Source organism: Hyla sarda, chromosome 1 (genome assembly GCF_029499605.1).
Source record: "Hyla sarda isolate aHylSar1 chromosome 1, aHylSar1.hap1, whole genome shotgun sequence".
NCBI lineage: Eukaryota > Metazoa > Chordata > Amphibia > Anura > Hylidae > Hyla > Hyla sarda.
Genome location: NC_079189.1, coordinates 264687366 through 264712165, shown reverse-complemented (window position 1 = coordinate 264712165; position 24800 = coordinate 264687366). Strand labels below are relative to the sequence as shown.

Sequence of the window (24800 nt, the reverse complement as noted above, 5' to 3'; positions counted from 1 at the left end):
CTATACTATACTTTGTTACAATGATATCAGTGACTATAGTGACGATATCTTCTATAGTCTTTCCTTATTTAATTAAGCTGGTACATACCCCCATGACTTGTTCCAGCTAAATCTCTCTGCAGAACTTTATGCCCAGATGACACTGGCTCCTCACTTTGTCAGTAGATTCTAATATTTTATTTGAAAACTATAAATAATATACTGCCACAAACTGCCCCCTATGAATATAATACTGCCACACACTGCCCCCTCTGAATATATTCTTGTCATACAGTGCATCCTCTGAATACAATACTGCAGCATACTGTAGCCCATAGAAACTGTACCAACCCAGAAATATTCACTATACCTATGTAATGTAAAAGTAAAACACACTGTGCCCCACAAATAATTATACACTAGTGCCTCCTCCATAAAATATACTGTGCCTCCATAGTACATACTGTGCCTCACACTTCACTTTATATACTGTGCCGTCACTGCCTCAGGCTTTATATTATATACGGTGTCTCATGACAACCTGCCCCCTCCCATTGCATATATTGTGCCTCAGGTCAGCCTCCCCCCGCCCATTACTCTGCCTACTGCCTCATTTCAGCATCTCAAACATCACAACCCTTACATTACTGTACCCCTGCCCCGCCTCAAGCACCCACAATACTGTGCCTCATGTCCACCTGCTCAAGACCCCACACACACAGCTATGCTATTTTTACTGCGCGCACACACACAAAGCTCTGCTACAATCACTGCAAACACACAGCTCTGCTACATGCACAAAGCATGCACTACACACACAGCTCGCTACATGCACTGTACACACGCACTGCTCTCTGCATGCACAACATCCACAGTAGTCAATACCTGTACACTTCCTAGAAGCTACTCACTCTCCTCAAAGAGTACCACAGCCTGACTCATCCCGCACGTGACTGATCACATGGTTGTAACTTCATGGAAGATCCTATAACACAGCAGCCTTTGCAGAGTTGTTCTCCTGCTGCTCTGAGTGTTGGTGATACAGGGTTGTCAGGTAGGAGAGTTCCGAGGTGAGCAGGGGTCAGGACGGTATGAGCGTAAGTATGATTATTCATTTCTGTGGTGATAGATGCGTGGGGTGGGGAAGCACCACCAGGGGGTGTCATCTGGTGTGGTTTCCCCCCCCCCCTGCACCTCCCTAGCAAGCCGCTGTATATAATTTCTCAAATATCTTATGTACTGACATCAGTAAGGAAAACAATAAAACAACTATGTTAACCTGTAATGGCTATATTTGTGCGAGAGGCATGGGTATAAAACATCCTCTGCACCCCTAGGTGGGGGTTTACATTGCTGGCAGAAGCTAGCATCAGGCATTCGAATCTCCTGCCACTTCAGAAGATCCGACAGATGCTCACACTCTCTGAGCCTCGCTGTTCTGGAGTCATTAGGTGACGCAGTCCTGATATTTTATGTAGTCCTCTGACTGTTGCAGCGAGATGCTTGGCTGCCTCCACCACTTTGGTAGCTCGCAGCATACCTACAGTGTTGAGGCTGCTGATGTATGGTTCAAGGAGGTACAAAGTGGGGGCCTGGGTTCGGGGAGGAGCAGGGAGGGGTGAAGGGACACTGCGCCCCTCCTAGTAGCTCAGTTTGCAGTTGGTCTAAGGGCAGTACATGCTCCCACATAATCGTCTGCCAAGAGCCAACTTTGGTTTAAATTCCTGACGGAGAGAGCTGTGCTTTGGGTGCTTGGAGGAGCCCCTGTATGTTTTGTCTCTAGCACCCAATATATCTTACCTTGATGTTCTATGAATAAAACCACCATCACTTTTGCAAAGAGCGGGGTGAGTGCTGCATTATTCTTACCTTTCTTAATGTACGGTTTTAGAATGTGTTGGTGCCATTTTCAGCTATGGGGTAAGCAAGCTCAGGCAAATTATCAGGTAGTTTTAATATAACTTACTTTTGTATTTACAACAGTCGGTTTTGGTATTTAGGTTGGTACGTTTTGGTTCTTGTATGCTAAGCTTGGGTTTGTTGATTTCTAGGCTGTTGCAATCTAGTACTATTTTGTTTCTACTATATTCAGTTTAGGTAAAATTTTAGATGGTCATCGATAGCATTTTCACGCTGGTATGCACACACATTCATGTCTTTGGGCTGTCACAATGTCATCACTGTCTGTCTATTTTTTCCAGGCCTGTTATACTCTGTTTAACCTTTATACTTGCATCACTTCTGCTGCTCAGGTTGTTTGTATTATTACTGTCACTTTTCGTCAGGTAGGGTAATCACGCCTGTACAGGCATGATGGTACCGCATAGACCTGTCATGTCACAGGCACAATGGTTACGCTTAAGACCTTTGACTCATACACGTATGATGGTTCTGCATAGATCTGTCACCCATACAAGCACAATGGTTAGGCAAAGACCTGTTATGTCTACAGGCACAATGGTTGCAAACAAAAAAAGACCTGTCACCCATACAGGCAAGATGGTTACACAAAGACCTCTCACCTGTACATATATCTGTTGCATCTACAGGCGTGATGGTTGTGCAAGGAGCTCTTACACAAAGGACTGTTATGTCTATAGACATATAAATTACATAGGATTTGTCATGTTGACAGGTGAGGTTGGTTAAAAAAAATCTGTTGTGTCTACAGGCGAACTTGCTGTAGAGTTTCAGAAAACAGACATTCTACAGGCAAACTGACTGTACTAAGATCTGTCTCTGTAGGTATAGGAATGAAGAAAAAATCCGGGTACCTGGCGCGATCCACTGTGGAAGGACTTAGTCTAAGCAGGTGATATTGAAAGATAACATTTATTAGCCTGTGAGCACAGACTCGTTTCGAGATGGCAACCTCTTTCTCAATGTGGTTATGGCATTACTTTTTTTGGGCGCAGGAAATAGCACGGTAATGGTAAATATAGACCTGATGTCTAGGTTGTGATAGGAGGCTGGATATGTAAATCGAGGAATAGACTCTTCCTTCTGTAGGGATGCATGCCCGTGGCGACATGTCTTCCCAGGGTCACTGAAAACATCTCCTACAGAGGGGTTATCTGTTCCCTTGTAGAGGAGTATAAGGCTGTCTCCTACTTTTGCTGACTCCTGTGTGATGAGTGATGGTGGTCATTTCAAAAGATAAATAGCTGACTGTTGATAAATGCATACTGGGGTATTGAATCCCGTAGGAAGAGAATACAGATGTTATAATGAGATGTGGTTAAATGCCTATGTTCTCCATGCATTCATTAAGTCTGGGAGGACTCAGTGTGTTAATTTTGAAGATCCAATAGTTTTCTCTTTTTTTGAGTCCATTGAACCTATCTTCTACTTCCTCTGGGGTTTGTTCAATGGCAGGGATTTTGAAATCCTTCATTTCACTGTTGTGAGAGATGGTGGCATGTCAGGATACGCTGTTCTTCGGAAAATTGTGTAGTATGTTGAACCTGTGTGTCAGGATTCGGCGGCTGGAGGTGGATCCTCTGTGTCAGAGAGGGATTGGCGTGGACCGTACCGGTGGACCGGTTCTAAGTTGCTACTGGTATTCACCAGAGCCTGCTGCAAAGCGGGATGGTCTTGCTGCGGCGGTAGCAACCAGGTCTTATCCACCGGTAACGGCTCAACCTCTCTGACTGCTGAGACAGGCGCGGTACAAAAGGACAAGGCAAGAGCAAGGTCGGACGTAGCAGAAGGTCAGGGCAGGCAGCAAGGGTCGTAGTCAGGGGCAACAGCAGAAGGTCTGAAACACAGGCTTGGGACATACACAAAACGCTTTCTCTGGCACAAGGCAACAAGATCCGGCAAGGCTGGGAAGGGGAAGTGAGGTTATGAGCAGGTGGAATCTAATTAGACTGATTGGGCCAGGCACCAATCATTGGTGCACTGGCCCTTTAAATCTTAGAGAGCTGGCGCGCGCGCCCTAGAGGGCGGAGCCGCGCGTGCCAGAACGTGACAGCCGGGGGCCGGGACAGGTAAGTGACTTGGAATGCGATTCGCGAGCAGGCGCGTCCCGCTATGCGAATCGCATCCCCGTCGTCAGTGTCAGTGCAGGGCTCCCGGTCAGCGGGTCTGACTGGGGCGCTGCAGAGAGGAGAACGCCGCGAGCGCTCCGGGGAGGAGCAGGGACCCGGAGCGCTCGGCGTAACACTGTGTTTATTGGTCCGACTCCAAAATGTCTGAATGGTTCGTCCTATGTACTGAAGTCCACAAGTACATTCCAGTAGATATATTATGTACGTGGACGAGCAATCCATTTAGTTTTTTATGGTAAAACTTACACCAGTTGTACGGCTTTTTTTTTTGTTTGCCTGGGTTGGTGTTAATACTTTTTTTTTTCTTTCAGGCGACTGGGGGCTAGGGTATTCTTGATAGTGGTAGCTCTCCTGAAGGTAATGTTGGGGTTCTGAGGGATATTATTTTTTAGGAAGGGGTCATGAAGAAGGATGTTCCAGTGTTTTTTCATGGTGTTTCGGACCACTTGGTGTGATGCCGTGTATCTTGTAATGAAATTGAGATGGTATGGATTTTGTTCTGGACCCTCATGGCGCATTGGGGAATTGGAAAGGGTTTTATTCCGTTTGTTCTTTGTAGGTTCTGTTTTCCTTTTGATGTTCAGGGCTTTTTGGTATGCTGCTTTAATAATTTTACTTAGGTAACCTTTATTTTTGAGACATGTCTTGATTATTTTGCTTTGTCTGATGTAGTCGCTGACTTTGGAGCAATTTCTTTGGATCCTGAAGAATTGTCCAAATGGGATATTAAAGCTTCCACTTTTTGTAGTGGTTGCTTTTGAAGTCCAGGAGACTATTGCAGTCTACTTCTTTGAAGTATGTGGTGGTAATAATTCTTTTGCCTTCAGAAGATAATTCCAGATCTAGATATTCAATTTTGGATGTTTAACATTTGCCTGTCAATATTATGTTCCATTTTTTCCTGTTCAGATGTTGATTGAAGTCTTTGAATGACTCTTCGGATCCGTTCCAGATGAAAATAAATCATCTATGTACCGTTTATACAGGATAACATTTTGTTGCCACGGGAGGTTGGTGTAAATGAATTGGTCCTCAAAGGCGCCCATATATAGATTTGCTAAAGAGGGCGCAAATCATATCCCCAGATTGCAGATATAGACCAGAGTTGAATTTGAAGTAGTTGTGGTGTAATATGAATTTTATGCTGTCCAATATAAATATCTTTTGTTCTGGTGGCATGTGAGGGTTAGTGTCCAAGGTGTTTTTAATGACATTCAGGCCCAATTGGTGCGGAATATTTGAGTTTCCCTTCTTCTTTTCCAAGAATATTGATAAGTGATTTAAGTTTGATGACATATTTTTGCAGTAAAATGTCAACATACTGTGATAAGTTGCTGGTGATAGATTGGATGCCAGATATTATTGGGCGGCCTTGGGGGTTCTTCTGATCTTTGTGAATTATGGGTAAATGGTAGAAAATAGGAGTTCTGGGATTCACAATCTTGAGATATTCTTTTTATTTTTCGGTAAGGATCCTGTAATTGAATGCTGTATCAATCAATCATTTTATGGCAGATTTCTGTGATTTTTTTTAGTGGGGTCTTCTTTTAGGCTGATGTAGTAGTCAGTGTTTGTGATGATATGTAGTGCTTCAGCTAGGTAGGTGTTACGGTCTTGAATAACAATGCCACCACCCTTGTCGGCGCTTCTGATAGCGATATTGATATTGTTGGCAAGTGTCTTGAGGGCTTTGGATTGTTCCTTGGACATGTTAGATTTGTGTTTCTCCCGGCTTCCTATATTCCTGAATTCTTCCGAAACCAGACTGTAGAATGTTTCGATATATTGCCCTTTCTGGTGTACTGGAAAAAAGGTGGAAGGGGGTTTGAGGTGACTTGGAATAGGTGGCGGTCCAATTCAACGGCCAAGCCAGTTTGTGGGGCTATTTCTTTGTTTAGGTGTTTATTCATGGCGAAGTGTCTGGCAAGGGTAAGTTTGCGTATGTATTTGTTCAGATTGACAAATAGTTCAAATTTGTTAATAGAGTCTGTAGGCCAAAAAGATAGACCTTTTTGCAGGACTTCTCTTTCAGATTGGGAGAGTATCTGTGTGTATAGTTTGAATATTTTTAGAACAGCTTTTTGTTCTTTTTGGTTTGTGGTTTCTGGGTTTGTCCCCCTTTTCCTCTTTCCTCTGCATCCTGCCTTTGTTCTTCTTCTTCTGGGTGCTTCCTCTTCTGTCTCGCCGGACTGTAATATTGGGTAATGAGTGTATTCTGGGGGTTAATTTTCGTATGATAAGAAGATGTTGGTGTGAGTGCTTGGGGTAGCCCTAAAAAATCCGGTGACTGTCTGGGATTGGAGGTGCAGACATGATGCTGTGGTGTTCCTATGGGGGTTTCCTGGATGTTATCCATATCCGTTGTGGTGGGTTCATATCTCTATGTGTCATAGACAGTGATGGTTGATATGTTAAACGGGGTCATGGGTGGTGACCCTTGTTCTATTATTGTGGTGGTCTCTTGGGTATCTCCAGGGTCAGGGTCATGCTTGGAAATAGAGTTGGGGGCAATGAGAGTGAAGTACACTCTCATGCTTGTTGCAATAAGATGTCAGGTCTTGGTCTGATTGTTCCAGGTCAGTTGCTAGAACCATGGTATTTGGGTGGTTGGCTTGTTCTTCGTTCCCTGTGGGTTTATCTTGTACGTTGTCTTGATATTTCCAGAGTTGCGTTGTTAGATCTGAGATTTTACTGTCCAGGTCCTTGCATAGTTGTTTTCTTTTTTTTTGCAGAGCTTCTGCATCATTCCCCTTCTTGTACAAATGTGGGATCATTTTTGAAGGTGGGTTCAGGGCGGAGACGGAGTCCCCTTGGTAGGATCTTTTAACCCCTTGGGGACGGAGGGTTTCCAGTCTTTGCCCTTTCGTTTTTTCCTCCTTACCTTTTAAAAATCTTAACCCTTTCAATTTTGAAGCTAAAAATTATGGCTTATCTTTTGCGCCACCAATTCTACTTTGTAATGACATCAGTCATTTTACCCAAAAATCGGCGGCGGAATGGGAAAAAAAAATCATTGTGCGACAAAATTGAAGAAAAAATCTCATTTTGTAAATTTGGGGTCTTCCGTTTCTATGCAGTAAATTTTTCGGTAAAAATGACACCTTATCTTTATTCTGTAGGTCCATATGATTAAAATGATGCCCTACTTATATAGGTCTGATTTTGTCATACTTCTGGAAAAAATCATAACTACATGCAGGAAAAATTATACATTTAAAATTGTCATCTTCTGACCCCTATAAAACTTTTTTATTTTTCTGCGTATGGAACAGTATGAGGGCTAATTTTTTGCGCCGTGATCTGAAGTTTTTAGCGGTACCATTTTTTGTACCATTTTTATGTATGGATAGGACTTTTTGATAACTTTTTATTAATTTTATATGGAATCTTTCTTGCACGTACGCCATTGACCATGGAGTTTAATAAACAATATATTTTTATAATTTAGACATTTCCACACATGGCGATACCACATATGTTTAATTTTATGTTTATTTACACAGTTTTTTTTTATTGGGAAAGGGTGATTCAAACTTTTATTAGGGAAGGGGTTAAATGATCTTTATTCACTTTTTTTTTGCAATGTTATAGCTCCCATAGGGGACTATAACACTGTACACTCTGATCTTTTGCATTGTTCAATGGTTTCTCATAGGAAACCATTGATCAATGATTCTGCCGCTTGACTGCTCATGCCTGGATCTCAGGCACTGAGCAGTCATTCGGCGATCGGACAGCGAGTAGGCAGGTAGGGACCCTCCAGCTGTCCTGTAAGCTGTTCGGGATGCCACGATTTCACCGCGGTGATCCCGAACAGCTCCCTGAGCTAACCGGCAGTGCTTTACTTTCACTTTAGATGCAGCGTCTAAAGGGTTAATAGAGCGCAACACATTTATTAGCCAGTGAGCACAGACGCGCTCGAGATGGCAACCTCTTTCTCAATGTGGTTATGGCATTACGTGATGCCATAACCACATTGAGAAAGAGGTTGTCACGTCGAAACGCATCTGTGCTCACTGGCTAAAAAATATTATCTTTCAATATCACCTGCTTGGATTAAGTCCTTCCACAGTGGATCACGCCAGGTACCCGGATTTTTTCCTCATTCCTATACCTACAGTCTACACTTCGGCCCGGAAGATCCGTGATGCCGACTACCGGGAGGCAGCACCACTAATATCTATGCGCTATAAGTTGTTGTGTCTTGGAAAACATAACAACTAAAGGTGAGCAGTTTATTCAATGTAATAACATCTGCATCACTTTTTTTTTTTTTTTTAACAATACTACTCTATGGGAAGCTCTGCTTATCTCTTTTACCTATAGCTCTCTATATTACATCGGCCTGCAAGTTGGTTACCGAACGGTTACAGCAGTGAACAGTCTAACCTGTCTGACTCCACCTAACTCCTGGATTTCAGATAGGACACCCAGCACTCTAAACTTAACAGTAAAGCATTGCAGCATCCCACAGGAATTAAAGTACTATTTCCCCCTCGTTCTTATCTCCATCTGCGCAGAAGATTGCGGTGACTTCCATCACGTCTACACACATTTTTGAGCGATCATTGGGAAAGTAACATTTCCACCACACAGAGACTTTTTGAATCTGGTTCACCATCACCTATTTTGACTAGAATACGCACTGTTTCTTTCCAGGTGATCTATTCATACAGAAGCCAACATCACTGTACATTTTTTTTTTATTGAGTTTTCACCTCAACAGATGCATATAATCAATGCTATATCTATGGGCAAATTGTATTAACTTTGTCTTATAGTAATAAGACAAAGTTAATACAATTTGCCGATAGATATAGCATCTATGTTTTTATTCAACCACAGTGCATTGCATTTATTGTATATATCTCGGTCGTCTCATATATGCATATCTAAAGTTGTTTATATGTTCCGACATGCGCCGGAATGCATTTGTGGTGAGCTGGGTGAGGCAATGATGTAGCAGGGTCTGGTGGTATTAACCCTTAGTTTGTCGTGACGCCAGGGTGGGGTTGTTTTGTATAGAAGGCCCTGCCGAAAACCGGTCCACAAACGGCAGGATAATAAATGGAGTGTCCACAGCAGAATTTACAAGATAACTGGAGGGTTTACTGAACTTCCTATGCAAACAGTCTTTATCAACATACAGTTTCTCTTGAGGTAACCAGGATGCAGGTTCCTCACAGGCTTTGCTGGGACTAGTAGTCTTTAGCTTTAAGCAGGCCACTGTGCTACTAATTGTATGAGTTGAGTTGAATAGTAGTCACAAGAATTTAGTAAACAGAGCTTTATAACTCACGGTTTTAGTGGCTGCTGGTTCTTTAGGCTTTGGCCTAGTTGCAATTGTGCTTGACATAGTATTGCTGAAGTGTACAGGATGATGAGCAGGAGCCAAGAGAGTGAATTTGGAGAATACAGCCCCTTACATACTAAGGAGGCTGGACTAATCCCATTGGCTGCAAAGCCTGTAGGTCCTGAACCCAGAGAACTCTGGGTACATCACATGACCCCGAAAGATCCTAAATATCTGTACAACCATTATAATTTATCACGTGACCTAGGTAGGTCCTATACATTTGTACACTATACAAAAATACATTTATATGAGGCAACCAAGGGGCAAGCCCTGCAGGAGAGCCCTGTGGAATGGAGGGACTCTAACTGAGGGGACTTTAGACAGGGACAGGACAAGGTCCTGTACCAGGACACCACAAACCCCCGAACTTAAGATGAGTCGTACTCGACGTAGGTCACCTGAGGTAGAGGGACGGAATGGCCATAGGGCCGGACGCAGTCCTGAAGCATTAATACAAATTTCCAAGTCCAGGCTGGTGATAATAGAAATGAACAAAAATATATATATAGAGTCTCTGTGCATTTAGGCAATGTCCATAAATGCTCTAAAGCTGATATACAAACAAGATTTGTTTGTGAGTTGACTCACGAGCAGGATAGCATTAATCCCTATTCATGGACAGGATGAACAGTATAGGATGAGCATCTTTTTTTATACCTTTGGGTATCTCCATTTTACCTAATTTTATGAGACTATGCATTCACTGACTAGGCATGAAATGTAATTATATACTAGCTATAACATCCGTCTATAACTGAAAATTTTATTGACAGTCACATAAGACTGTAAATTCCCTGGTTGGACTTGATGGACGTATGTCTTTTTTCAACCATACTAACTATGTAACTATGTAACATTTGATGGATGTCTGACATTTAATCCTGACTGACATATAGACTTGACTGGAAATATGTATAAGGCTTCTACATACTGTAATTAATCTCACTGTTATTTTTTTTCCATAAATTTGATACAATACCACATATTATTTCCATTTGTTATACACTGGTTGTGGATTGGATTGCCTGAGGATTTCTGCCCAATGCCTTAGCTACTAGGGTCTATCAGTACTACACACTTACCCCTAAAACTTTTTGACCTAGATAACAATTAAGCATACTGTTACCTTACTGGATACATGTATTTTTAGTTAGCTATCGGTATACCTTCTGGTCAGGAAGAGCATCCTGAACACGTAAAGACAAAAGAACATATTAGTGCATGACACTTGTGCATAACAGTGGTATGGACTGATATAGAACATTGTTACAGTCCCTAAGACTTAGTTTTGTATTTGATGTTGAGATATATTCATGTACCTATTTTTTTCTTTGTGAGCATAGGTTATTAGTGATGTGTACTGAACTTTCTGAATGTACACTACTGAATTATGTATGTGTATGGAGTCAGTCTTGATACCTGATTGGTATGTTTCCTTGTGTCGACCTTTGAGACCGACGTAACACCACCTCTTGGGTTTCAGGAGTGCTTTCTTCTGCCGGAACTGGACTGAGGGGATCCATGGGGATCAGTGAGGTTTGAGCTGGTCTTACAGGAGTTGCCACGGGAGACAGGCTTACAGTAGGCGAGGAGACCAGAGACGGCTGTGCTGGAGCTGGATAGGGCATTGCACAGAACACTGCAGGCTGATTGGACGAGAACATCGGAATGTCCATCAACTGATGGATCCCTTCTCCTGGGACATATTCCCTCACAGGTCTAGCAGCAATTGGAGCAGGAGTAGGAGGACGTTCCGATAAATACTCTGAGGCACAATTTGATCCGGTTCCGATAACCCACCTGCGGCTCAAATCCAGTCTTCTGGACTTTGTAAATGTCTGAATCTGGGTACGGCACAGCATTTATAGTATAAGGTTCCGTCTCCCAGATGGAATCTAAATTGTGTGTTCTGGGGAACTTCCTTAGCCTTACCCTGTCTCCCAGTTGTAACGGCTTAGCAGATGCGTGGCGGTTGTAGTCTCTCTGCTGACGTTCTTGGGCCTCGCCCATTTTCTTTCCAACAATCTCCTTAGCTTCCTGAATTCTCCTTTGATGATCAGAGACCCAGTCTTGTGAGGCTTGTGGAGAGTTGTTGAAGGGTGCTTGCAACCCAAATGCTCGGTCCTTGGGAAGTTGCCGATGTCGTCCCATCATTAGGAAGAAGGGAGTGTACCCCGTGGAACAATGGATGGCATTGTTGTATATCTCCAACAGTTCAGTAGCTGGGGCCACTCTTCGTGCTTGGACACTGACGCTGCTCGCAGCATATGCATGAAGACCTGGTTGATGCGTTCACACAATCCATTCGCCAGGGGGTGGTAGGCTGTAGTCTGGAACTTCTTACAGTTGTAAAACTGGCACAACTCTTGGAACAGTTGGGCTTCAAAAGCTGTTGCCCGGTCCGTGAGGACAGACTCCGGACATCCCAGGGTCTGGACCCAGCTGGAATAGAACATCTGCGCAGCAGTCTTCGCCATGAGGTCCTTGACAGGCACTACCACTACCCACTTGGAGTAGTGGTCTACCATGGAAAGGGCGTAGGTGTATCCAGACCATGTAGAGGACACCTTCACATGATCCAAGGCGAACAGCTGGTTGGGCTGGGATGAAGGGGTGCTTTCGTATCCTTGCGGAGATTCATGGTGACATTGCAGACAGTACAATCACCGCACCCCTTTTCAATGTCTCCTCTCATCCCTATCCAATAGAACCTCTGTCTGATGGTGGCTTCGGTTTTGTGGATCCCAAAGTGTCCCGACTGATCATGATAGGCATTTAGGACCATTGCAGCATCTCTTCTAGGAATCAGGATCTGATGGAGTCATTCACTAGAGACTGGATCCAGCGAGTTCCTGTACAGCAGCCCTGTGTGGATAAACAGTCGGTTTCTTTGCCGCCACAACCTCTTCAATTCATACTCACATTGAGACCGGCGCAGACGGGTTGGTACCTTTTTCAGGAGTAGGTAGACCAACAGATCCCCCATGACTCTACTTTCTTCCTGTGGAGTGTTCCATGTATAGAGGTCCTCAGGAACCTCGGTAGAGCCAGGTTCACTGTCTTCCTATGTAGTCAGGACATTCTGACTCATGAAGCTCTGATAGAATGGGGGCATCTCCCCGTATTCCCACTCTTCCTCAACAGGTGGTTCTTCGCCAGGGGCCATGTGGGACAGCATATCAGTGTGTTCACATTAGACTTGCCACTTCAGTATTTAATGTTGAAGTCGTAGTCGGACAGTCTGGAGGCCCAACACTGCTCAACGGCTCCCAATTTTGCTGTATTCAGATGTGTCAATGGGTTGTTGTCTGTGTACATGGTGAAAGGGGTGGCTAATAGATAGTCCTTAAACTTTTCGGTCACTGCTCAGACCAAGGCGAGGAGCTCCAGCTTGAAGGAACTGTAGTTGGAGTCGTTCTTCTCCGGCATAGGCTATCAACCTTTCTTTACCGTCTTGCACCTGGGATAAAACGGCTCCCAGGCCTTCGAAGCTTGCTTCTGTGTACAACCCGAAGGGCTGGCCATAATCAGAATATGCTAGGATAGGCGGCTCGGTGAGCAGGTACTTCAAAGCCCGGAACGCGGTTTCTTGTTCCTCAGCCCACTTGATCAGGAGTCTTCCGTTATAGTTCTCCTTCGCAGTACCCCTGAGAAGAGCTGTAAGGGGTCCAGCAATCTGTGCGAAGTGAGGGATGAAGTGCCGGTGGTGGCCAGCGAATCCCAGGAGGCTTCTGATGTCCCTCACTGTGCGGGGGTAGGCCAGTCCTTGACGACACTCACTTTTCCTGGGTCTGGCTGGACGCCCTCTGCGCTGACCAAATGGCCGAGATAATGGACCCGTGGCTTCAGTAGATGTCACTTAGAAGGTTTTGATCTTTAGTCCATGTTGGATCAGGACTTGAAACACCTACTTCAAATGGTCCAGATGTTCTTGATAAGTCTTGGAGTAGACAATGACATTGTCCAAATACAGTAATACACTCTGAAAGTTGAGATGTCCTAGGCATCGCTCCATTAGGCATTGAAAAGTGGCCGGGGCGTTGCACAGACCAAAGGGCATACTTTTGAATTCGAAAAGCCCCATCGGTGTCACAAACGCCGTCTTCTCACGATCTTCTGCCATTGGCACTTGCCAATATCCAAGTATAGAGTAGAGAAGTAGGCAGCTGATCCCAGGGCAGTCAGGGATTCTTCAATCCGAGGTAGAGGGTAGGCATCTTTGTGGGTGACGTTATTCAGCTTCCGGTAATCCACGCAGAAGCGGATGGTCCCATCTTTTTTCTTGACGAGGACCAAGGGAGCGGCCCAAGGACTTTGGTTCTCCCGGATGACGTCAGCCTCCTTCATCTCAGTCAGCATTTTTTTCACTGTCTGGTACATTAGGGGCCACTGGGCGATGCCTTTCCTTGATTGGAGGACTATCACCTGTTAGGATCCGATGTTGGATCATCGTGATCCGGCCAAAATCGGTGGGGTGCTTGCTGAAGGCCTCCTGATATTGTTTGGCCACTTGGATGACTCTGCCAACCTGATCACAGGGGGTATTCTCATCCCCTATCTGCAGCTGGGTCCACCATGGTTCTGGACAGCTGTTATCGGCTCCGTGAGTAGTCTGGGCAGTCCACTGTCGAGCTACTTGCGGCTTAGTCAGTACGTCCTTGGGCCCATGATGGTATAGCTGAGCAACAGGAGTATACTTGGGTAGCCTGGTGGCGACATCCGACAAGTTGACTACTCGGACCGGGAGCATTCCGTTAGACACAGTAACTAGGTTCCTCGCTGCACGGACCAAGGGGTAGTCTTCCAGCTGAATCGGCTCCAGCAAGGCCTGATAATCCTGGTTCTTCACCTCTGGTCGGGCACGGCACCAGATAATTATCTCTGTCTGTGGCTGGAGGGTCACAGACGGTATATCCTGAATCCTCACTCGGCAGATCTCCCCTTGGCGGTTGAGGAATTTCTGTTTGGCTTGCAGAGTCTTCCAATGGTGTTGTGCAGCTCGCCGGCCTGAGGGTGACATGTGAGGGAAAGATGCATTCAAGGACCCTACGATCTCCTCAAAACAATGCCTCATAATGGTCATTCCTAGGATGAACTCTGCTGCCCCTTTATCAATTACATTCGTTATAATGACACCTTGTCCACGGAGGACATACTCTCCCACTTGTATGGTGGGCTCTCAGTACCCATGCCTGGGTACTGGTTTCCCGTTCCCTGTCATCACTTTAAAGTCCACATCATCTGGTTCACACAATAATTCAGGCCCCCAATATCTATAAATCTTTAGGAATAGTGGATATGAGGGCCTCTAACTGCACCCCCTCCACAATAACCTTCAAGTAAGGGCATGGGGCGACATACAGGGAAAGTCCTGACTTGGTGCATGTTGCATCTGGACCTAGAGATGATGCTCCTGAGGGGCGGTCCTCGACTTCAGGGGGATTCCCATTTACAGCCCAACACTGACTTTTCCAATGCCGGTTTTATTGAAATGATTGCAGAAGGGTCTCAGAGTCCCTGGTGGCCTAACAGGGGGGTAATGAAGTGGATTGGCAGGATGGGGAGAAGGTTTTCTGGGTGGCAGTGTCTCTTGACCAGGTGGACTAGGCCTGCTCGCTAGTTCTTTAACGACCTTTGTTAACTGATCAATGTCCTGTCATCCACTCTGTAAGTCCACGGGCAGAGGGCTTGTAGGGGCAGGTATTGGCGCAGGAGCAGGTAGTGAGGGTTGTGCTGGCCTGGCAGAGGTTCTACTGTTTCAGTGGAAGGGGAACTAACTTCTTCTGCCTCAGACCCTGACTCAATGACTTTTATGGCCAATCTCTTAAAGGCAGGGAAAGATATGTCAGGGTTCTGCACCGCTACCATTCTAAGTTGGGCCTTGTCCCATTTATTTTGTGCCCCATCTATGAATCTATCCATGAGCACCTTGTTACCCTGCTCGGGTGTAATGCCATCTAACCTCTGTACAGTCTCTAACGCATTTTGCAACGCTACAGCATAGGGCCCGAATGGTCTCACCTGGTTTCTGACGTCTTTCGTACAGGCGTAGACGTACCTCAGATAGGGAGTGAGACTTGAACACTTGGTATAGTCCCTCAAAAATCTGCTCCACTGTGGCCTTGTCAGCGGCTGGCTAGGTGCGGACCTTTTCCAGTGCAGATCCCTGTAGCTCTCCCGTGAGTAACTGCACCTGCTGGTTAGGGGGAAAAGAACAGAAAACAAAAAGACTCTGTATCTTCTCCATGAAGTCTCGCAGGGTGAAAGGATCCCCATTATAGGTAGGGAGCACTGGGTGCCCCAAGAATACAGGTCCGGATACAGGAGCTCCCAGGTTGTAATGTTGGGTGAAGAAGGCAACATTCCCCTTGCAGACTGTGGTGGCCCCTCTGACGGGGTTGCAGGAGCACCACCATCCTGTGGGTCAGGTGGTGGTGGTGGTGTAGGCGCTGACATCGTGTAGATTTGATTGGGTATGCTGGCCCTTTAAGAGAAGTTTGAATGCGCTGATTTGAAGCTTGAGTGCACTGTCTTGAAGCTTGGTGCGCTGTCTTGAAGCCTGAGTGCGCTGTCTTGAAGCTTGAGTGTGTGGTCGCTCCTGGGCAATTAGGGTACGCTGGTCCTTTAAGATGGACCGCAATCTGTGTGACCGCAATCTGTGCGGCTTGCTTTTGCAGTTTCTGCTGACCGCTGTGCTGTCCGGACCCTCGTCCCGATGTCTGCAGAGTCTCCATAGCGGAGGTGCACTATAGCAATGCGGGCGCGGCTGCCAGAGCTTCCGGTTTAGTCTGGGCAAGAAGTCCTTCCCCTCAGCGACACGGAGGGGAACTTTTCTTTCCTTCCGGCCAGCACTGGAGGCATAACTGCGGAGGATCAGCGGGGTGGAGCCGCAGCTTTTCGCGCGCGCGGGAAGGCCCGGCACCGACTTTAACCCCTTCAGATATGACAGCAAACACACAGAATTCTTCACCTCCCCCCTTACTTTTTCTTGCACCCCGGCCAAGCACAACTTCAGCAATAAAGTCCCGTACACTTCTGGGCGCAATTTCGTGCGCAACTTGCGATGATCCCGGACGGTTCAGTATGCACAGTTCTGAATACGGGGAGGACTATGGCTCTTGCAATTATAGTATACACCTATTTTTTGTTGCGGGTGGTCAGGGTAACTGAAGTTATTAACCTCTTAAGGACCCATGACGTACACGTACGTCATGAGTCCGCTCCCGATCTATAAGGTGGGGCCACGGCGTGCCTGGCCTCTAACAACGGCCGGGACCCGTGGCTAATAGCGCGCGGCATTGATCGCGGTGCCGCATGCTATTAACCCTTTAGACGCTGCGTTCAAAGTTGAACGCCGCGTCTAAAGTGAAAGTGAAACCATGCCGGTTAGCTTAGGGAGCTGTTCGGGATGGCTGTGGTGAACAGCTTACAAGACAGCTGGAGGTTCCCTACCTGCCTCCTCGCTGTCCGATCGCCAAATGACTGCTCAGTGCCTGAGATCCAGGCATGAGCAGTCAAGCGGCAGAATCATTGATCAGTGGTTTCTTATGAGAAACCACTGATCAATGTAAAAGATCAGTGTGTGTGCAGTGTTATAGGTCCCTATGGGAGCTATAACACTGCAAAAAAAAGTGGAAAAAAAAGTGAATAAAGATTATTTAACACCTCCCCTATTAAAAGTTTGAATCACCACCCTTTTCCCATAAAGAAAAACAGTCTAAATAAAAATAAACATATGTGGTATCGTCGTGGGTGGAAATGTCCGAATTATAAAAATATATAGTTAATTAAACTGCACGGTCAATAGCGCACGCGCAAAAAAATTCCAAAGTCCAAAATAGTGCATTTTTGGTCACTTTTTATGTCCGATCAATGAAAAAAATTGTACCGCTAAAAACTTCAGATCACGGCGCAAAAAATTAGCCCACATACCGCCCTATATGCGGAAAAATAAAAAAAAGTTATAGGGATCAGAATATGACAATTTTAAACATATACATTTTCCTGCATGTAGTCCAGAAGTACGACAAAATCAAACCTATATAAGTAGGGTATCATTTTAATCGTATGGACCTACAGAATAAAGATAAGGTGTCATTTTTACCGAAAAAATGTACTGTGTAGACACGGAAGCCCTCAAAAGTTACAAAATGCCGTTTTTTTTTTCAATTTTGTCTCACAATTATTTTTTTTTCCATTTCGCTGTAGATTTTTGGGTAAAATGACTGACGTCATTAAAAAGTAGAATTGGTGGTGCAAAAAATAAGCCATCATGTGGATTTTTAGGTGCAAAATTGAAAGAGTTATGATTTTTTAAAGGTAAGGAGGAAAAAACGAAAATGCAATAACGGAAAAACCCCGGGTCCTTAAGGGGTTAAAGGCACACACCCGTATCCTGTTCGTAGGATGCCAAAAGCTATGTGGTGAGCTGGGTGAGACAATGATGTAGCAGGGTCTGGTGGTATTAACCCTTAGTTTGTCGTGACCCCAGGGTGAGGTTGTTTTGTATAGAAGGCCCTGCTGACAACTGGTCCACAAACGGCAGGATAATAAACGGAATGTCCACAGCAGAATTTACGAGATAACTGGAACTTTTACTGAACTTCTTATGCAAACAGTCTTTATCAACATACAGTTTCTCTTGAGGTAACCAGGATGCAGGTTCCTCACAGGCTTTGCTGGGACTAGTAGTCTTTAGCTTTAAGCAGGCCACTGTGCTACTAATTGTATGAGTTGAGTTGAATAGTAGTCACAAGGATTTTGCAAACAGAGCTCTATAACTCACAGTTTTAGTGCAACTAATATATCACATGACCTAGGTAGGTCCTATACATTTGTACACTATACAAAAATCCATTTATATGAGGCGACCAAGGGGCAAGCCCTCAGGAGAGCCCTGTGGAATGGAGGGACTCTAACTGAGGGGACTTTAGACAGGGACAGGACAAGGTCCTGTACCGGGATACCACACATTATATACTGTGACCAATTATTCCTACCAGCTATCATTGAACGACTGCCACTGACCCCCACAGGGCACTATACACGTCCAACCAACTCAATACCACTATTGTGGTCCCCGATATCACCCAAAAAAAACATCTCACACTCCCCCAACTTTTCTCTTTTCACTTCATCCCCACATACCTACCTACACTCTAGTCCTCTGTCAAGATGGACTATTACCTCAACAGGCTTGCCGAAAGAGAGAGGCTGATTGAACTGACGACAAAACCGATCATAACAGGTTTACCGTTCAGTCAGACCTCACCCACCAACATAAACACCAATGACTTGCTGGACCTCCCCAAATTATTTGTGGACTTGAACGTCTGCTGAAAAACGAAATAAAGCACCACTTGGATTTAAAATTCATGAGAATTTATATACAAGAAAATATCCTACCAAGGGGACTCCGTCTCCGCCCTGAACCCGCCTTCAAAAGTGATCCCACATTTGTACAAGAAGGGGAGCATATGATGCATGGATTCTCGATCAATATGATGAAGAAGCTCTGCAAAAAAAGAGGACAACTATGCAAGGACCTGGACAGTAAAATCTCAGATTTAACAACGCAACTCTGGAAATATCAAGACAAACGGGACTTTACAAGATCCGATAGACTACTCACCACTAGGATTCTGCATGCTGAGAAAGACACCTTGGAGAAGAAATCCTCCAAACTAAGCAGAGACAAATTGGACTACGAAACTAACAACATCAAGTACTAGCAAAAGGAATGGAAGGACGAGAACATGGACAGACAAAAGCGTGACACACCAAACCAACGTCCTCTAAGAAGCCCTCCAAGAATAACACACATCTGGCAGAAACCTGGTGGTCACAACAAGACTCCTAGTGATACCCATAATAACTAAAGGAATTTTGCAAACAGCAGGTTCCATAACCCAAGTGATACACTGGGACAAAGAACCCAACAACTAACTTCACATAATGTCAGAACCAACATACGGACACCTAGGAGCAAACCCACCGTTTCCAATCACAACCAGTCCAATAACGGCGATTTAGCAAAATACCCATTTTTGATGAAGAAACTATCAGACAACCTACAAGACAATCCCACAGGGAATGAAGAACAAGCCAACCCCCCAAATACCATGGTTCTAACAACTGACCTTGAACAATCAGACCAAGACCTGGACATCTTATTGCAACAAGCACGAGAGTGTACTTCACTCTCATTGCCCCAACTCTATTTCCAAGCATGACTCTGACCCTGGAAGATACCCAGGAGACCACCACAATAATAGAACAAGGGTCACCACCCATGACCCCGTTTAACATATCGGCCATCACTGTCTATGACACATAGAGATATGAACCCACCACAACGGATATGGATAACATCCAGGAAACCACCATAGGAACACCACAGCATCATGTCTGCACCTCCAATCCCAGACAGTCACTGGATTTTTTAGGTCTACCCCAAGCCCTCACATCAATATCTTCTTATCATATGAAAATTTACCCCCAGAATACACTCATTACCCAATATTACAGTCCGGCGAGGCAGAAGAGGAAGCACCCAAAAGAAGAAGAACAAAAAGAGGAGGCAGAGGAAAGAGGAAAAGGGGGACAAACCCAGAAACCACAAACCAAGAAGAACAAAAAGCTGTTCTAAAAATATTCAACCTATTCACACACATACTCTCCCAATCTGAAAGAGAAGTCCTGCAAAAACTATTCGAACTATTTGTCAATTTGGAACAAATACACACGCAAACTTACCCTTGCCAGACACTTTGCCATGAATAACCACCTAAACAAAGAAATAGCCCCACAAACTGGCTTGGCTGTTGAATTGGACCGCCACCTATTCCAAGTCACCTCAAACCCCCTTCCACCTTTTTTCCAGTACACCAGAAAGGACAATATATTGAAACATTCTACAGTCTGGTTTCGGAAGAATTCAGGAATATAGGCAGCTGGGAGAAACACAAACCTAACATGTCCAAGGAGCAATCGAAAGCCCTCAAGACACTTGCCAACAATATCAATATCATTATCAGAAGCGCAGATGTTACGCCGAGCGCTCTGGGTCCCTGCTCCTCCCCGGAGCGCTCGCGGCATTCTCCTCTCTGCAGCGCCCCGGTCAGACCCGCTGACCGGGAGCGCTGCACTGACACTGCCGGCGGGGATGCGATCCGCATAGCGGGACGTGCCGGCTCGCGGGTCGCATCCCAATGTACTTACCTGTCCCGTTCCCTGGCTGTGATGTCCTGGCGCGCGCGGCTCCGCTCTCTAGGGCGCGCGCGCGCCGGCTCTCTAAGATTTAAAGGGCCAGTGCACCACTAATTGGTGCCTGGCCCAATCAGTGTAATTAGCTCCCATCTGCTCCATGCCTATAAAAACTCTTCCCCCTTCCCGTCCTGGCCGGATCTTGTTGCCTTGTGCCAGTGAAAGCGTTTTCTGCGTTTGCCTTGCCAGTGTTACCAGACCTTCTGCCGTTGCCCTTGACTACGTACCTTGCCGCCTGCCCTGACCTTCTGCTACATCCGACCTTGCTCTTGCCTTGTCCTTCTGTACCACCCCAGTCTCAGCAGTCAGTGAGGTTGAGCCACTACCGGTGGACACGACCTGGTTGCTACCGCCGCAGCAAGACCATCCCGTTTTGTGGCGGGCTCTGGCGAATACCAGTAGCAACTTAGAACCGGTCCACTGGTACGGTCCACGCCAATCCCTCACTGACACAGAGGATCCACCACCAGCCTGCCGAATCCTAACAGCAGACAAGGGTGGTGGCATTGTTATTCAAGGCCGTGACACCTACCTAGCGGAAGCATTATGCATCATCACAAACACAGACTACTACATCAGCCTAAAAGAAGACCCCACTAAAAAAATTCACAGAAATCTGCCATAAAATGATTGATACAGCCTTCAATGACGGCATCCTTACCAAAAAAGAAAAAGAATATCTCAAGATTGTGATTCCCAGAACTCCTATTTTCTACCACTTACCCAAAATTCACAAGGATCAGAAGAACCCCCAGGCCCAGGCCGCCCAATAATATCTGGCATCCAATCCATCACCAGCAACTTATCACAGTATGCTGACATTTTACTGCAAAAATATGTAATCAAACTTCCATCCCACCTGAAAGATACACCATCACTTATCAATATTCTTGGAAAAGAAGAATGGAAACCAGGCTACAAGTGGGCCACCCTCGATGTTTCTGCCTTATACTCAAATATTCCACACCAATTGGGCCTGAATGTCATTAAAAACACCTTGGACACTAACCCTCACCGGAACAAAAGATATTTATATTGGACAGCATAAAATTCATATTACACCACAACTACTTCAAATTCAACTCTGGTCTATATCTGCAAACAACCGGTACTGCAATGGGGACACGATTGCGCCCTCTTTCGCAAATCTATATATGGGAGCCTTTGAGGACCAATTCATTTACACCAACCACCCATGGCAACAAAACATCATCCTGTATAAACGGTACATAGATGATTTACTTTTCATCTGGAACAGACCCGAAGAATCATTCAAAGACTTCAATCAACATCTGAACAGGAACAAATGGAACAGAATATTGACAGGCAAAATGCATACCATCTGAATTTCATTACAAGATAAACGACATCACACCAAGTGGTCCGAAACACCATGAAAAAACACTGGAACATCCTTCCTCATGATCCCTTCCTAAAAAATAATATCCCTCAGAACCCCAACATTACCTTCAGGAGAGCTACCACTATCAAGAATACCCTAGCCCCCAGTCATCTGAAAGAAAAAAAAGAGTATTAACACCAACCCAGGCAAACAAAAAAACCCTTGCAAGTTATGCCAGAACATCACCAATGGTACCACATCTATTACCAGCCGTACAACTGGTGAAAGTTTTACCATAAAAAACGAAAATGGATTGCTCCTCCACGTACATAATATATGTACTGGAATGCACTTGTGGACTTCAGTACATAGGATGAACCATTCAGACATTAAGGAGTCGGATCAATAAACACAGGTTCAACATACTACACAATTTTCTGAAGCACAGCGTATCCCGACATGCCACCATTTCTCACAACAGTGAAATGAAGGATTTCAAAATGACCGCCATTGAACAAATCCCAGAGGATATAAGTCTTGGAAAACACAACAACTAAAGGTGAACAGTTTATTCAATGTAATAACATCTGCATCACTTTTTTACAATACTACTCTATGGGAAGCTCTGCTTTTCTCTTTTACGTATAGCTCTCTAAGATCGGTCTCTGACACAGGAAAGGTTGCATTCCACTGGGCTTGTTTCTCGGAGCATCTATCTAGTAGCGTGAGTTTCACATTCTTCTCAAAAACACCATGAGATGAGTTCACCTCATGTGGACCTTCAGGTGGACAGATGACAAGCATGCGGGTGGATGCAGCCGGTGGGCGACGGTCCGTTATCGAGCCTTAGCGCTTTGTCAGGCCCTGACGAAGGGGGCCTGATGAAGCGCTAAGGCGTGTTAACGGACCGTCGCCCACCGGCTGCATCCACCCGCATGCTTGTCATCTGTCTACCTCCCTGCTATCTTGTGTACAGCAACATGTTCACACATCTCTTTGTTCATAATACGTTTGAAGTCTGCATTAGATTGTGAAGCACAACCTACACCAACAGGTGTCTCCTTCTGAGAGATACGTGAATCTATACAGTGCCAGGTCTATCTTGTTTTGAGATTTGTAAATTACTTCTATTAAAAAATCTTAATCCTTCCTGTACTTATTAGCTGCTGAATAATACAGTGGAAATTATTTTCCGTTTGAAACACAGAGCTGTCTGCTGACATCACGAGCACTGTTCATTTTAGGAAGTGTCCAGAGTAAAAGGAAATCCCCATAGCAAACATATGCTGTTCTGGACAGTTCCTAAAATGGACAGAGATGTCAGCAGAGAGCACTGTGCTCGTGATGTCAGCAGACAGCTCTGTGTTTCAAAAATAAAAGAATTTCCTCTGTAGTATTCAGCAGCTAATAAGTACATAAAGGATTAGGATTTTTTAATAGAAGTAATTTACAAATCTGTTTAACTTTCTGGCACCAGTTGATTTAAAAAAAAAAAAAAAAAAAGTTTTTCACCGGAGTACCCCTTTAACCCCTTAACGCCGCGATCCCGCATCATATCGCGTCGGTCCCGGCGCTCATCAACGGCCGGGACCCGCGGCTAATACCACACATCGCCGATCGCGGCGATGTGCGGTATTAACCCTTTAGAAGCGGCGGTCAAAGTTGACCGTCGCTTCTAAAGTGAAAGTGAAAGTGACCCGGCTGCTCAGTCGGGCTGTTCGGGATCGCCGCGGTGAAATTGCAGCGTCCCGAACAGCTGACAGGACACCGGGAGGGCCCTTACCTGCCTCCTCGGTGTCCGATCGGCGAATGACTGCTCCGTGCCTGAGATCCAGGCAGGAGCAGTCAAGCGCCGATAACACTGATCACAGGCGTGTTAATACACGCCTGTGATCTGTGTAAAAGATCAGTGTATGCAGTGTTATAGGTCCCTATGGGACCTATAACACTGCAAAAAATTTTTTTTTTAAAAAGTGTTAGTAAAGGTCATTTAACCCCTTCCCTAATAAAAGTTTGAATCACGCCCCTTTTCCCATAAAAAAAATAAAGCAGTGTAAAAAAAAAAAATAAATAAACATACGTGGTATCGTCGCGTGCGTAAATGTCCGAACTCTAAAAATATATCATTAATTAAACCGCAAGGTCAATGGCGTATGCGCAAAAAAATTCCAAAGTCCAAAAAAGCATATTTTGGTCACTTTTTATACCATTAAAAAATGAATAAAAAGTGATCAAAAAGTCCGATCAAAACAAAAATCATAGCGATAAAAACATCAGATCACGGCGCAAAAAATGAGCCCTCATACCGCCCTGTACGTGGAAAAATAAAAAAGTTATAGGGGTCAGAAAATGACATTTTTAAACTTATAAATTTTCCTGCATGTAGTTATGATTTTTTCCAGAAGTGCGACAAAATCAAACCTATATAAGTAGGGTATCATTTTAACCGTATGGACCTACAGAATAATGATAAGATGTAATTTTTACCGAAATATGCACTGCGTAGAAACGGAAGCCCCCAAAAGTTACAAAATAGCGTTTTTTCTTCGATTTTGTCGCACAATTATTTTTTTTTCCGTTTCGCCGTGCATTTTTGGGTAAAATGACTAATGTCACTGCAAAGTAGAATTGGCGACGCAAAAAATAAGCCATAATATGGATTTTTAGGTGGAAAATTGAAAGGGTTATGATTTTTAAAAGGTAAGGAGGAAAAAACGAAAGTGCAAAAACGGAAAAACCCTGAGTCCTAAAGGGGTTAAGGACACATCACGTACTGGAACGTCATGTGTCCGCTCCCGATCTATAACGC

General features: G+C 44.8%; 1 protein-coding gene across 2 annotated transcripts in view; it reads right to left on the bottom strand.

Annotated features, from left to right (window-relative positions):
• The window catches only part of LOC130368252 (small integral membrane protein 44-like), a 170168-nt gene that overhangs the window by 1132 nt on the left and 144236 nt on the right, over window positions 1–24800 (bottom strand). The gene's annotated exons all lie outside the window — the stretch shown is intronic.